Genomic DNA, 14,706 nt, shown 5'->3' on the forward strand with positions numbered 1-14,706 from the left:
CAAAAGACAGAAATTACTTTGAATGAGTATAATTTCAAAAGCCTTTTTTATGGTCATTTGTTTCTTGATCAAGCTGTGCATTTGTTCAGGTTCCATTTACCTTCTAATGCCATTCCTGCAAACTTGTGCCAGCTCTTTTCTCTCCTCCATAGGGACCTGGCCCAATTTTCTGTTTCTAACGGCATTCCAATTTGCATTTCAGTGCTTTATGCTATCCTTGTCACCTGGTTGATATATCTAAGTTTCAGATCAGATCAGATCAGTCGCTCAGTCGTGTCCGACTCTTTGCGACCCCATGAATCGCAGCATGCCAGGCCTCCCTGTCCATCACCAACTCCTGGAGTTCACCCAGAGTCATGTCCATCGAGTCAGTGATGCCATCCAGCCATCTCATCCTCTGTCGTCCCCTTCTCCTCTTGCCCCCAATCCCTCCCAGCATCAGAGTCTTCTCCAGTGAGTCAACTCTTTGCATGAGGTGGCCAAAGTACTGGAGTTTCAGCTTTAGCATCATTCCTTCCAAAGAAATCCCAGGACTGATCTCCTTCAGAATGGACTGGTTGGATCTTCTTGCAGTCCAAGGGACTCTCAAGAGTCTTCTCCAACACCACAGTTCAAAAGCATCAACTCTTCGGCGCTCAGCCTTCTTCACAGTCCAACTCTCACATCCATACATGACCACAGGAAAAACCATAGCCTTGACTAGACGAACCTTTGCTGGCAAAGTAATGTCTCTGCTTTTGAATATGCTATCTAGGTTGGTCACAACTTTCCTTCCAAGGAGTAAGCGACTTTTAATTTCATGGCTGCAGTCACCATCTGCAGTGATTTTGGAGCCCAGAAAAATAAAGTCTGACACTGTTTCCACTGTTTCCCCATCTATTTTCCATGAAGTGATGGGACCGGATGCCATGATCTTCGTTTTCTGAATGTTGAGCTTTAAGCCAACTTTTTCAGTCTCCACTTTCACTTTCATCAAGAGGCTTTTGAGTTCCTCTTCACTTTCTGCCATAAGGGTGGTGTCATCTGCATATCTGAGGTGATTGATATTTCTCCCGGCAATCTTGATTCCAGCTTGTGTTTCTTCCAGTCCAGCGTTTCTCATGATGTACTCTGCATAGAAGTTAAATAAACAGGGTGACAATATACAGCCTTGACGTACTCCTTTTCCTATTTCAGTCTGTTGTTCCTGTTTCCTATTTCCTATTCCAGTCTGTTGTTCCATGTCCAGTTCTAACTGTTGCTTCCTGACCTGCATGCAGATTTCTCAAGAGGCAGGTTAGGTGGTCTGGTATTCCCATCTCTTTCAGAATTTTCCACAGTTTATTGTGATCCGCACAGTCAAAGGCTTTGTCATAGTCAATAAAGCAGAAATAGATGTTTTCTGGAGCTCTCTTGCTTTTTCCATGATCCAGCGGATGTTCACAATTTGATCTCTGGTTCCTCTGCCTTTTCTAAAACCAGCTTGAACATCAGGAAGTTCATGGTTCACATACTATTGAAGCCTGGCTTGGAGAATTTTGAGCATTATTTTACTAGCGTGTGAGATGAGTGCAATTATGCGGTAGTTTGAGCATTCTTTGGCATTGTCTTTCTTTGGGATTGCAATGAAAACTGACCTTTTCCAGTCCTGTGGCCACTGCTGAGTTTTCCAAATGTGCTGGCATATTGAGTGCAGCACTTTCACAGCATCATCTTTCAGAATTTGGAAGAGCTCAACTGGAATTCTATCACTTCCACTAGCTTTGTTCGTAGTGATGCTTTCTAAGGCCCACTTGACTTCACATTCCAGGATGTCTGGCTCTAGGTGAGTGATCACACCATCATGATTATCTGGGTCGTGAAGATCTTTTTTGTACAGTTCTTCTGTGTATTCTTGCCATCTCTTCTTAATATCTTCTGCTTCTGTTAGGTCCATACCATTTCTGTCCTTTATCGAGCTCATCTTTGCAAGAAATGTTCCTTTGGTATCTCTGATTTTCTTGAAGAGATCCCTAGTCTTTCCCATTCTGTTGTTTTCCTCTATTTCTTTGCATTGATCACTGAAGAAGGCTTTCTTATCTTTTCTTGCTATTCTTTGGAACTCTGCCTTCAGATGTTTATATCTTTCCTTTTCTTCTTTGCTTTTCGCTTCTCTTCTTTTCACAGCTATTTGTAAGGCCTCTCCAGACAGCGATTTTGCTTTTTTTGCATTTCTTTTCCATGGGAATGGTCTTGATCCCTGTCTCCTGTACAATGTCACGAACCTCGTTCCATAGCTCATCAGGCACTCTATCTATCAGATCTAGGCCCTTAAATCTATTTCTCACTTCCACTGTATAATCATAAGGGATTTGATTTAGGTCATACCTGAATGGTCTAGTGGTTTTCCCTACTTTCTTCAATTTGAGTCTGAATTTGGCAATAAGGAGTTCATGGCCTGAGCCACAGTCAGCTCCTGGTCTTGTTTTTGCTAACTGTATAGAGCTTCTCCATCTTTGGCGGCAAAGAATATAATCAATCTGATTTCGGTGTTGACCATCTGGTGATGGTATAGAGTCTTCTCTTGTGTTGTTGGAAGAGGGTGTTTGTTATGACCAGTGCATTTTCTTGGCAAAACTCTATTAGTCTTTGCCCTGCTTCATTCCGTATTCCAAGGCCAAATTTGCCTGTTACTCCAGGTGTTTCTTGACTTCCTACTTTTGCATTCTAGTCCCCTATAATGAAAAGGACATCTTTTAAGGGTGTTAGTTCTAAAAGGTCTTGTAGGGCTTCATAGAACCGTTCAACTTCAGCTTTTTCAGCGTTACTGGTTGGGGCATAGACTTGGATTACTGTGATATTGAATGGTTTGCCTTGGAAATGAACAGAGATCATTCTGTCGTTTTTGAGATTGCATCCAAGTACTGCATTTCGACTCTTGTTGACCATGATGGCCACTCCATTTCTTCTGAGGGATTCCTGCCCGCAGTAGTAGATATAATGGTCATCTGAGTTAAATTCACCCATTCCAGTCCATTTGAGTTCGCTGATTCCTAGAATGTCGACATTCAGGCTTGCCATCTCTTGTTTGACCACTTCCAATTTGCCTTGATTCATGGACCTGACGTTCCAGGTTCCTATGCAATATTGCTCTTTACAGCATAGGATCTTGCTTCTATCACCAGTCACATGCACAACTGGGTATTCTTTTTGCTTTGGCTCCATCCCTTCATTCTTTCTGGAGTTATTTCTCCACTGATCTCCAGTAGCATATTGGGCACCTACTGACCTGGGGAGTTTCTCTTTCAGTACCACCTACAATTGTTTCTTCATCTTTTTAAACTTTTCCTATCCTTTCATATATTCCAGGACAGTTGCTTCCCCTCCCCCTCCTCCCTTTTGGAATGTTAATACTCTAACAATTTTGGACCTGCAAAGACTTCTGAAAGTTATCTACTTTGTTATTTAGGAATATTCTTGGCTGCAAGTAACAGGATATGCAAATAAACTGGTTCAAACCATAAGGGTGCACATTTTCCAAGTAACACTTGAAAGGCACTTCCAAGACTGGAAATAGATTGTCCCAGAGTGTTTCAAAAGCTCAAAAATGTCACTGAGGACCCTGTTCCTTCAGTCTTTCTGTGTTGGATCTTTGGTGTGCATGCAATGTCTCCTTTCAAAGAACCCGGAAAACTGCTGCAGCTCCAAGTTGCACAATCTCACATCTTAGCATTTCAAGAAGAAATAAATGGATAGGGCCAAAAAGCCCTTCTCAGGCAGCTTTCTCTTTTATCTGGGAGGATTTCTCCGGAAAGCCTCCATAAGTTTTCCCCTCATTCCATTGGCCATAACCTGATCACAGCCTTACCTTTAGATCAATTAGTGGCCATCTCTGGCTTAAATCAATCATTATCTCCTGAGGATGGGCACACTGTTACCAACAAACAGTTCGTGTTCTGCTATCCAAGAAAGAGGTGAAAGGACTGCTGGAAATAGGCATATATTTCTCCCACTACCATTTATAGATGAAGAATCTGAGGTTTACTGAGTTGAAGGACTTTGTTAACAACCACATAACAAAGGACTTTGTTAACAACCAAAATGTCAAAGCCAAGACCAAATCCTTGGTTTTATCTTCTAGAATGAATTTCTCCATCCTATGCTCTTAAAAGTAAGCTCTTAACCATAAAAGTTCTGGGGAAGAAATGAAAGTCAGGGAGGAGCCAGGTCAGGGTGAATTTCTGTTTGTATTCCAAGTTTAATAGGGTGATGAGTTTGTCATCCAAATGTGTGAGGTTATTTCATTCATTCACTCAACAAATATTTATTGCCCTCCTACAGTGTGTTAGGAAGAGTGTTAAGTGCTGGGGATACAGTTCATTTCGTTCCTTTTCATAATTACCCTCAAATATTAATTGAAAATCTAGGGGTAAAATTGTAGAAATCATTATATTTGGGTACAAAGATGATCTATACATTTCTCAAGTCTATATTTCTCTTCCTAGTCACATTGGAAGACTACATTTCCCAGCCTCCTTTGCAATTACATTGAACCATATGACTGGCATGTGGCCAATGGGATGTGAGAAGAAGGTATATATACCTTTTTCCAGATCTGGCTGTAAAATCCATTATACTCTTGACGGAGGTCTCAAGGTTAAAACAAGGCCATCTCTGCTAGTCATTTTGCCAGTTGTTTGGATTGTCAATAAGATCAACCCCTCCACCTTTCCCCCCTTTAGCTTTATATGGTTTAGAAAACTGATAGCTTTGGGAGCAGTCTTGAACTCTCATAGCTTTTTAATTTTTCTCATGAATTCCTTTTAACTAATAGCTTCATCTTGTTTTACTTCAGCTTCTTTAAAATGAGGAAAGGTTTTCCTTTTTAAAATCTCAAACAGAACTAAACTTCCATTCAGAGAGTTCAGAGAGGAAGGACTAGAAGTAATGATCTTGTTTGTGGAGGTTCAAGCCAGTCGGAGGTATGGGGTTGAGGCTCATGTTAGGGCTTAGGCTTTAGTTATTGCTCAAACTTCTTTGGTCTTGAGATTCCATATTTTCAAGCATCCATCCTGTTTCTCCTGTCACCAACAACCCAATGGGGAAAGGAAAAAAAAGCAATGATAAGTAACATGGTAAACCTAAGCCTTTTAAAGGTCTTTAAAATGGCAGTAGAAAACCCAAGTTCTTTGGGATGTCAGAAAAATTAATGAGATAAAAGATAAGATAGCCTCAAAGTAGGGCCTAGCATATAATAAGAGCTTAAAAATGATATTACTTAAATTATTATGTTGTTGAGAGATACCAGAGCACAGAGGTTAAAAGTCTGGAGTGCCTGTATTCCAATCCCTGGTCAGCTACTTACTTTTCATGTCACTGTATATTGCATATTGGTCCAATCTCACATTGCATGTTGTCCCTATCTGCAAAATGATACTTAGAATATTATCTGTTTCACCGAGATGTTGTTAGGATTGAGTTAAGCACCCCAAAATATTAGCTATTGGTGTAGGAGTTTTAAGTTCTGTTGGCCTAATTCTATCTCTTTCTCAAATGAAACAGCATGCCACCAAATAGCCATCATGAGTTGATATAAATCATGTGATATTGGCCCTTTGAAGTTCTCCATATTAGGAAATGAGAAAATCTTTGTTTTGGTTTTATACCTGCACCTTATTCTTGCTCTGTCTTATAACTCTTTGTTCAGTGCTTGGTATTAACAATAGGTTCATAATTAATTCTATGTTATAATTATTTGCTTACCCTTCTGGATTATATATACATATTTTTTTCATGTGAAACATTTGGTTTTGTGACTATTTCACATGTTCTAGTATCAAAAACTGTTAAATCATTTCTAAAATCCGTCTAATACTTGTGTGAATAAAAACAACATTCTCATAAAAGTTGAAGAAAATAGAAATTGGTATCCTTTGAAAACTTAGTGTACCATGAAATGCATTGAATTTTTACTTCTCTTCAACTGAAGCTTTAACATCTGAATCAGTGATTCAGTATTAGCTATTGGCTACATATAAAACTCTCATAAGTAAACACTGGAGATTGAATAACAGTCTTAATCAAGATGTCGTTAAAATGCATGGGAACCTTGAAAAGGTAACCAATGATAACCAGTGACCTATGTAGTATAGGAATAGGTTATCCAACTTCTAAGCCATTTATAGTTGATTTGAACATAAAAAGAAGATAAAGTAGCTCTTGAATCTTTTGAATAGACAATGGAATCAATTCCAAAATCTCTGTAATTTGTTCTAATAATATACACAGTATCACATGTTCAAGATAGCCTGCTGTATGTTTCATTAAAGGTAATCTATTTGTGGAGATTAAAACCAGGGACAGAGAAATGCAATAGATTGACTCTCACTCTACTTCCTCAGTTTAATAGGAACCAAGTTCAAAGAACATAATAAAATCAGTGCAGGAACCCACAGAAGCCAACTATTTGGGCTGCTCTTATCTACCTAACTCAAGAGGACGGGAGACCAGTACTGGTTGTTACAACACAATGACTTATGTGACCCTAGAGAATTGTATAGGGTTGTGGCTTTAACGTAAAACTAGATCTGGATTTGAGTCCTGGCTCTATTCTTTCCTGATTGTGTGGCTTTTGGCTTACAGCTTCATCTTCATACTGTCATATTTTCCTCATCTTTAGCATAGGGATAACATGAGAAGTATGAGAATTATAAAGCACCTTGCAATGGATCTGTAAAGTAGTAACTGCAAAATAAATGTGTCTGTTGTCATCATTATGTTCAATTTTTAAGTTACTTTGGCTCTCTGGGGTTCAGTTTGCCTCATATATCAAAAGAAATATGACTATTTACTCCCATCTGAGAGTACCAGGATGCATTAGATGATCTCCCAAGGTCATGTCCTGTGATTCTTGGATGGATATATATTCATCTACTTGTCTTGAAAATACTGTAGGATTAAGGCTGATTTCATAATGAATCAGGAAATACACAAAACCAGCCCCATGATGGAGTCATTTTGACATCTCTCTTTTTCTTACACCTCATATTCAATGCATTATTCATTAAACAAATACATAACAAATATATATTGAGTGCCAATTGTATGGCAGGCACTATTTTAGGAACCGGAGATAAAGTGATGAAAAGTCAGACAGAACAAAAACTCAAAGTTCTTGCCTGTTTGGAGGTCATTTCCTACCACCAGAGATGGATAATAAATGAACAAATAAATGAATAAGATGGCATCAAGTCCTGCAAACTGTATCTTCAAGATATATCTCAAATCTGACCATGCTTACTGCCTTTGCTGATACCACTGTACAAACCACCATCATTTCTGGCCTTGGTTACTGAACCAGCACCCTAACTGGCTGCCCTGTGTCCATTCCTGGTTCCCCAATGTTTATTCTCCACTCAACAACATGTCTGGATATCACATCATATCACTTCCTTCCTAAAAATCTGTAAATGGCTTCCTATCACACTTAAAACAAAAGCCCAACTCTTTCTACATATGATAACCATTGGCAGTCTCTTCAGTGTCTTCTGACCACGCATCCACTTATGTCTACTCTAACCGCACTGCTCTTCTCTGAACCTGCCAAGCATGCAGCTGAACTCAGAGCCTTTCTACTTCCTACCCGCTTTGCTGGGTTTCACTTTTTGTATCTTTCTTCTTGACCTCATTTAGGTCTCAGCTCTTCAGAGAGATTTTCCAACCAGTCTTCTGAAAAAAGCTCACCAGTCCATCTCTCTTTAGCACCCTTATCCTGCTTTATTTCTCTTCCTAGCACTTATAATCCCATGGTATTCTATACTTACTGATTTGCATGTTGATTGCTATCTCCCTGCAGTGGAATATAAGCCCCAAGAATGTCGGGGCTTTTACTTTTCACTGAGCCTCCATCCTCTAGCACTGTGCCTGATTCTGTGAGCCACACATATGGTGAAGAGCACAGGTTCTGAAGCTGGATTGCCGACGGGTTTGAAGCTCAGTTCCTCTCAGCTGTGAAATCTTAGGCAAGTCTCTTACCTTCTCATCTGCATAGTGGGGATAGTAATAGGCATGTAGATATAAAGTTGTTATTATGAGGACTGAATTGGTTAACATTTGTAAAGGGCTTTGAACAGTGCTTAGTGCATAATGGGTCAATGCCAATATTTGCTAAATTTAAAAAAAAATCTGTGAGATGAATGTCAGGAGGCCTAGCTGTACAAAAACATCTTACATAGCCAGCCTCAGTATCTTGAATGCTACCTTTATTGATGAATTAGTTTGTTTTACTGCTTATTAAATGCTTAGTATATCCTGCCTTTTATTGACTAAGCTTCCCTCAGGGATATGTCTTATTTCTCTAGCTGGATTGTCAACTACTAGAGGACAGGGACTTTGTTATTATGCTTTTAAACTTTCACTCTCCTTCTAGCCTCTCCCCTTACTCTCCCACTCATGCCCGTGTCCTCATCCCTGGGTTCACACACATTGCACCTTTCTTAAGAAATATGCCTAAAAATGTAGCATTTTACAGCCTGTCAAGTTCTGAAGCCCTAATCTGATTTGTGAATCCCTCCTCATCTCCACCCAAGTGGCTGTTTGCTTTTATGCTTCCAGTTGCCAGGAACTCACTAACTTTTGTTTTTTAACCAATACCATTTCCTTCTCCAGGGGATCTTCCTGACCCAGGGATCAAACCCGGCTCTCCCGCATTGTAGACAGACGCTTTACCATCTGAGCCACCAGGAAGTCATATTTTATTTTCAGTTCAGTTCAGTCACTCAGTCGTGTCCGACTTTTTGCGACCCTATGAATCACAGCATGCCAGGCCTCCCTGTCCATCACCAACTCCCGGAGGTCACCCAGACTCACGTCCTTCGATTCAGTAATGCCATCCGGTGTTCTTGCCATCTCTTCTTAATATCTTCTGCTTCTGTTAGGTCCATACCATTTCTGTCCTTTATCGAGCCCATCTTTGCATGAAATGTTCCCTTGGTATCTCTAATTTTCTTGAAGAGATCTCCAGTCTTTCCCATTCTGTTGTTTTCCTCTATTTCTTTGCATTGATCGCTGAAGGCTTTCTTATCTCTTCTTGCTATTCTTTGGAACTCTGCATTCAGATGCTTATATCTTTCCTTTGCTCTTTTGCTTTTTGCTTCTCTTCTTTTCACAGCTATTTGTAAGGCCTCCTGAGACAGCCATTTTGCTTTTTTTGCATTTCTTTTCCATGGGGATGGTCTTGATCCCTGTCTCCTGTACAGTGTCACGAACCTCATTCCACAGTTCATCAGGCACTTTATCGATCAGATTTAGGCCCTTAAATCTATTTCTCACTTCCACTGTATAATCATAAGGGATTTGATTTAGGTCATACCTGAATTGGTCTAGTGGTTTTCTCTACTTTCTTCAATTTAAGTCTGAATTTGGCAATAAGGAGTTTATGGTCTGAGCCACAGTCAGCTCCTGGTCTTGTTTTTGCTGACTGTATAGAGCTTCTCCATCTTTGGCGGCAAAGAATATAATCAATCTGGTTTCAGTGTTGACCATCTGGTGATGTCCATGTGTAGAGTCTCCTCTTGTGTTGTTGGAAGAGGGTGTTTGTTATGACCAGTGCATTTTCTTGGCAAAACTCTATTAGTCTTTGCCCTGCTTCATTCCGTATTCCAAGGCCAAATTTGCCTGTTGCTCCAGGTGTTTCTTGACTTCCTACTTTTGCATTCCAGTCCCCTATAATGAAAAGGACATCTTTTAAGGGTGTTAGTTCTAGAAGGTCTTGTAGGGCTTCATAGAACTGTTCAACTTCAGCTTCTTCAGCATTACTGGTTGGGGCATAGACTTGGATTACTGTGATATTGAATGGTTTGCCTTGGAAACGAACAGAGATCATTCTGTCGTTTTTGAGATTGCATCCAAGTACTGCATTTCGGACTCATTTGTTGACCATGATGGCCACTCCATTTCTTCTGAGGGATTCCTGCCCGCAGTAGTAGATATAATGGTCATCTGAGTTAAATTCACCCATTCCAGTCCATTTGAGTTCGCTGATTCCTAGAATGTCGACATTCAGGCTTGCCATCTCTTGTTTGACCACTTCCAATTTGCCTTGATTCATGGACCTGACGTTCCAGGTTCCTATGCAATATTGCTCTTTACAGTATTGGACCTTTATTTTACTGTTATACAATTTACCGAGCACTTATGACATGGCAAATACTGCAACATGTTGGATATGCATTATCTTCTCTAATCCTGACAACAACTCCCGAGTATAAATATGGACATTATCTCATTTGCATTTGAATTACAGGAACTCAGAAATGGAGTTGGGTAGTGAACCCAAGCTTTCTGTCAGTCTGACTGTTGTATATTACTATATTGCCTCTAGAAAGTTCCTGCTTAATATGATTCCTTTGGTACTGGAAAGCTTTTTAAAGTTTCCTTTTAATCTTCCCTATCTATGTAAGAGTATTTGTTCTGATATTTCTGTTTATCCCATTGCTATGAGCCTTTAAAGCTGGGGATGGAGTCTCATTCAGTTTTGCATCTTCATCATCTAGCAGAACCAGGCAGGTAACAAGCATTCAGTAAATGTCCACTGAACTGACCTCTGTTAAAATGTGAACAAAACTGGGAGGGGCTTGCTAGGCGCAGTGCAACCTCAGCTCTTCCTCTCCCTCCCCTTTCTCTCAGTCAGCCTCCCCCATGCCTCATCAATGCCACACTGTTCAAAAGTTTTCCAGGCTGTGGATTTTTAAAACTGAAGATTATAAATAATAGTCGCAGAAGCAGATTCTCTTTGGCTCTGCTCTAGTCTATGAAAGACGTTCAGAATAGCAGTGGGTGGGTGGCCAGACCTGGAGCAGCACTGATTTATAAGTTAAGTGAACTGGAAACTAGGTACATACAGTGTAGACACACAGACACACATGTATCTTTTTTATATACAAGAGAGAAACAAAGTGAAAGATTTTTCACTTTTCTCCTATTGTAACCACAGAATGTTGTTTTAGTTTGCTGGAGTGAGTGATTATCTACTCTGCAGAAAATTACTATTTTGATTTTTGCTAAAGGATGGTTTGTTCTACAGTAGAGAAGTAGGAAAAGACTAAGTTACCAATAGGAGTATTTTTGTCATTGAGCAGAGCACCAGGGTATGGAAGCAAGAGTGCTGGCCTGGGGGTCAGGTATCCTACATGTACACTCTTCTTTGCCCTGGATAAATTATTGTGTCAGGGGCAAATCCCTGTTCCGGGTTTCAGAGTCTGACCTGGGATTATTGCTCATCTATAAAGGAAATGTTAGAGAAGTAACCCTTATCTCCCAACCTCTACTCTATAATCTGACCTATGGTAACTCTTGGGAACCAGATGGAGCTAAGACAGCTTGGCTGCTTTGTGCTGGAGATTCAGCCTCTGAGAGTCCTTGTGTGCTCCTCTGTGAACCCACTAATAATTGTGCCCACTTTCTAATGATGCTGTGAGCATTAGTAAGGGATGCATGAAAACACTTGGTTTGGTGTTTGACACATGATGTGTGTCCTTGACAAGCATTAAGTATAAGAATGGTAGCAATGACATGAATTATTAAAAGAACAAACTATCAAAAATTATCAAAATAACAATGATTATCAAAAAAGCAATAATTGTCAAAACCATGTGGTAGAAAATAGATGGGAGGTACAAAGCAGAAGACATAGTCCCTGACCTTGAAGAGATAAGATATAGAAATGTGAAGACAATAGAAGCCAATGTGAATTGAGCACCAGGACGGAGTAGAGAAAGGTGATACCATGATTTAGATGTGGTGAAAGCCCCTCAGACTGACTCAGTCCATAGCCGCTTCCCAGAGGTGGTGGGAGAGGAGCTGATAAAATCAGTATCTGGGTGCCAGGAAGGAAGATGGTGAGATTTCCAGGAGAGGATGTAATGGGCTGTCTGAGGTCAGGACACAAATGCTTTGCCAGACCAGAGGCTTTTTAATAAAATATAAGTAAGTCAAAGGCCTCTCTGGTTTCTTTCCCAGGGAATACAAATCAATAGTCATTGTTTCCTTTCTATACAAAATTTTAAATCTGAAATTTACTTCAGTGAAAGGCTAGCTTTGCATTTGGGGTTGCATCAGTGTGGCTTGAACAATGACGTGACTGCCTCCTCCAAGGCCGTGTGTGTAACTTGTGGACATGGCCCGGACTGGCTGTAAGCAGAGGACAATGAATGTGCTCACAAGAGCCAATGCCAGCTGGACAGTGCCTCTAGGTACACAGAGAATTTGGCTGAAGAGTACTGGAAGGTGAGTCCTTCTTTCTGTGTCACTTTTATAGGTTTACACTGGTATCAGTGGTTTGGATTCCCTGTAGCGGCCACCCATGAGGCAACACGTCCAGAATTATTCTGTTGAAGAGGCCATGAGTTTGTGTGTTGACCCTCATAGTTGGATGAAATTCTGGATAGTTTAAATTACTAAACACACACACACACACATGACTAACTGAGTCTTTGCCCACTCCCCAGGGTCTCTCCCCATGGTCTAAAGGTCAGTTGTTGAGCAGGCCCATCCTCTGAGAGCAGGGACTGTCCAGGAACCCGGCCAGGTGACAGGTAAGCATGGTGTTTGTACATACCGGGCCTGGAGGCTTCAGTGTCTCAGGTCATGTTACAGTTGAAAGGGTCATGTTACAGTTGAAGAATTTACAAAACAAAGGACGTACACAAAGACATATACAGAGATATTTACAGAGAGAAACAGAGACAGAGAGAGGGACAATTTCCAAGGACAATTCTGAATTGTGATCCCTGAATCCTTCAGCCAGATTAAGGATATAAAAAAGGGTCAGAGTGTGGGAGAGATTTGTTGAGAAGGTTCTTTGGGGAAGAAGTGTGCAAGTCTTCTCTATCTTCCCAAGAGGAAGAGAGTTCAACCTTCTTCACCCCAAATCTGGTGCAGTCATGGCCACAATCAATTTTATAGCATTTTCATCACCCCAGTAGAAACCCCACACTCATTGGCAGTCATTCCCCATTTCCCCCTAAGCACCTGAACCCTAGGCAACGAGGGTTGAAGGCAGCTACTAATTATCTTTCTGTTTCCACAGATTTGCTTATTCTGGGCCTTTCGTGTAAATGGAATCATGTTATATGGTATTTTATGACTGACTTCTTTCACATAGCATAATGGTTTCAAGGTTCATCCATGCTGTATCTAAACAATACTTTATTCCTTTTTATTGCCCAATAATTCCAGTATATGAATGTGCCACATTTTCTTTATCCATTTATCAGTTGATGGACATTTGAGTAGCTTCCAACTTTTGGCTATTATGACTATGACTGCTATGAACATTGGTGTACAAGTTTGTGTTTGGACATATGTTTTCATTTCTCTTGGGTATATATACTTAGGCATGATATTGTTGGGTCATATGATAACTCTATGTTTTAACCTTCTGAGGAACTACCAGACAGGAGATAAATATAAAATCGTGTTTTGATTATTTCACAAGTTGTGCTTGTTCAACATACTGACTACTGATGAATTCAACCCCTACCACACCTCAGTTACCCTCTGTGGTCAGGACAAGATCAGTAAGTGAGAGACAGACAGAGGAAAAGGGAGAAATAGAGACATATACACAGAGAGAGAAAGAGACAGAGAGAGGGAACAGGCAAACAGGAAGTTAAAGACAAGACGTAGAGGCACCAGATGAGACCTTAGGAGTGATCAGACTTGGAAAAGAAGTGGTTTGGATCTAGAGGTCTGTGAAGCAATTAGCTAGCCGTGTGTATTTGAAATTTAACCGAACATTTAATGCCTCTGTGCCTTCTACTACAGTTCCACTGTGCCAGGTACTAGCTTCAGGTGAAGCTATGATTATGCACATATTGTTTTACCTAATCATCACAAACATTTGTTGTTGTTCAGTTGTTCAGTCATGTCTGACTCCTTGCGAGCCCATGGACTGTAGCATGCTAGGCTCCCCAGTCCTTCACTATCTCCCAGAGTCAAATTGTTTTACCTAATCATCACAAACGTGTGGTGGCTAACATTATTCCATTTTACAAATGAGAAAACTCAGGCTCAGGTAAATAACTTGGTCAGAATCATGCAGCTGTAAGTCACAATCTAATGTTTATTTTTATTTATTTACTTGGCTGCTCTGGGTCTTAGTTGCAGCATGTAGGATCTTTACTGCAGCATATGAACTCTTAGTTTTGATTGTGGAATCTAGTTTCTTGACCAGGGATCAAACCTGGGCCTTCTGCATTGGGAACATGGAGTTTTAGCCACTGGACCACTAGGGAAATCCCTATAAGTAGCAATCTGAGATCAGAAACCTGTCTGCCTGCCCCTTAGGCCAATGTTCTTGACCACTACGTGCCTCTCATCCTGGGCATGTGGGCTAACCCTGCAAGCTCCTGAATGACTGTGTGCTTCCAAAAACCCTTCTACATTGTGAGGTGCATTGGTAAAATGGCCCTCAAAAAGGGGGCAGGGGCAAAATATGTAGTGTGTGCCAATTTCCATAGCGTAAGTGTTCTCACCACAGCAGGTCTCAGGCCGTCATCACTTTACAAACTAGCTCACAAAATTCCTGAATATTTAACAAGTAGCTTTCATGAACCAGTACGAGCAACTTAGAGCACATCCCTGCTTCTATGCCTTTGAGTGCTATGGACCTTTGCTCTTAGTCTTTTTGAAGACTAAGAGAACCAAAGTTCTCAACTGGGAACCAAAGTTCCCAGATGACATGCATCC

The 14,706-nt window shown here is 40.6% G+C and overlaps 1 long non-coding RNA gene across 4 annotated transcripts in view; it reads left to right on the forward strand.

Moving 5' to 3' along the window:
* The window catches only part of LOC139183165 (uncharacterized), an 85,021-nt gene that overhangs the window by 15,940 nt on the left and 54,375 nt on the right, over positions 1-14,706 (forward strand). For 2 of the 4 annotated variants that reach the window (XR_011566678.1, XR_011566679.1), the window contains exon 2: positions 12,465-12,551. The exons of the other annotated variants lie outside the window; for them this stretch is intronic. This is a non-coding gene — a long non-coding RNA (uncharacterized lncRNA). The remainder of the gene's footprint in view (positions 1-12,464; positions 12,552-14,706) is intronic. 4 annotated transcript variants of the gene reach the window in all.

Source organism: Bos indicus, chromosome 5 (assembly GCF_029378745.1).
Source record: "Bos indicus isolate NIAB-ARS_2022 breed Sahiwal x Tharparkar chromosome 5, NIAB-ARS_B.indTharparkar_mat_pri_1.0, whole genome shotgun sequence".
NCBI lineage: Eukaryota > Metazoa > Chordata > Mammalia > Artiodactyla > Bovidae > Bos > Bos indicus.